Source organism: Vulpes lagopus, chromosome 5, assembly GCF_018345385.1.
Source record: "Vulpes lagopus strain Blue_001 chromosome 5, ASM1834538v1, whole genome shotgun sequence".
Classification (NCBI taxonomy): Eukaryota; Metazoa; Chordata; class Mammalia; order Carnivora; family Canidae; genus Vulpes; species Vulpes lagopus.
Genome location: NC_054828.1, coordinates 119,762,878 through 119,764,174, shown reverse-complemented (window position 1 = coordinate 119,764,174; position 1,297 = coordinate 119,762,878). Strand labels below are relative to the sequence as shown.

General features: G+C 32.0%; 1 pseudogene; it reads right to left on the bottom strand.

Moving 5' to 3' along the window:
• Positions 1 to 288: 288 nt before the first annotated feature.
• On the bottom strand, positions 289 to 414 carry LOC121492327 (annotated as a pseudogene).
• Between the last annotated feature and the right edge of the window lie 883 nt (positions 415 to 1,297).

Genomic DNA, 1,297 nt, shown 5'->3' with positions numbered 1-1,297 from the left:
ATTGTGCTAGCAGTACTTGCTAATGCAAGGCAAGAAAAAGAAACAAAATCACAGGAGAGTCACACTGGAGGTAGAGAACATGGGGGCCATGCTAGGATACTGCCTATCACCAAGCTCACTCAATTCCTAGATCTACCTCTTTACTGGGGATCACAAAATGATTATATCTTAATTCTATAATTTTTCTTTCATATGTTGAGATACGCTTAAAAATATATATATTATATATATGATTGGTTACTTTCCTACTATTAATGTAGGAAAGACAGAATAAATGCTTGATTCTTTCTTATTTACCAGTTTTTAAGATAATAAATCAAAGTTCTCTGAAGTTGAACAATTAGTTTTTTCAATTAGCAATAATTGCGCCTCAGATAAACCTCATTGGCTATGATAATGCCACTGTGTGAAGCTTAGTTTTTTAAAATATTATGAACTCATGGATTAAGCATATTTGATGGGTTTCAATTAAGCATTGTTATCCTCTTTGAAGCTCAAATTCTTTCATCCTTGGTCCAGTGTGATCTTTAAGCTGGCTCCTAAGTACTATTGATATACCTTGTAGTCTTTAATTGCTTCCTTGCTATGTTTTATGACATGAGGTTTGATGCTTGTCTCATTTTCTCTAAGAAATATGTGAGTTATTTTTAATATCAAAGTATTTTGCAGACTTATATTTTGCACACTTACATTTTTAGTTATTGTACTACATGCTGATAAAAATATTGCTATGAAGCTGGTAATCATTTAAAATGGATTTTTAGTTTAATAAACACAACTACATCTGCATATTTGGAAAAAGTGATTTTTCATGTATGTCCAATCCATCTTATCTATTCAGTCAACAGACAGCTCAGAGTCTGCTTGGAATTCTTCCTCTCTCCCTCTGCCCCTCCCTCCACTTGCACTCACACTCTCTCTAAAATAAATAAATAAATAAATAAATAAATAAATAAATAAATAAATAAAACCACCTTAAAAAAAAAACAAAGTTACTTTTCATCCCTTTCCTTATCTGGATCCTGCAAAGTGAGGTAAGTAGACCCCTCACTAATTATACCCCTCACTAGGTTATAATAGGTTACGAAGCTAGAACATACATAGTGTTTTCAATAACATTTTTCCTATGATTAAGTAATTAATCCATGAATTTCTTTTTTAGATAATTTGGAGAATACATAGAAGAAAAATCACCCCCAAATTTATATAATCTCTTTCACCTAAAAATAACCACACTGTCACTGTCAATTGAAGATACTTGTTTCTGTTGCTGGAGTGTGTGAGTGTGTGTGTGTGT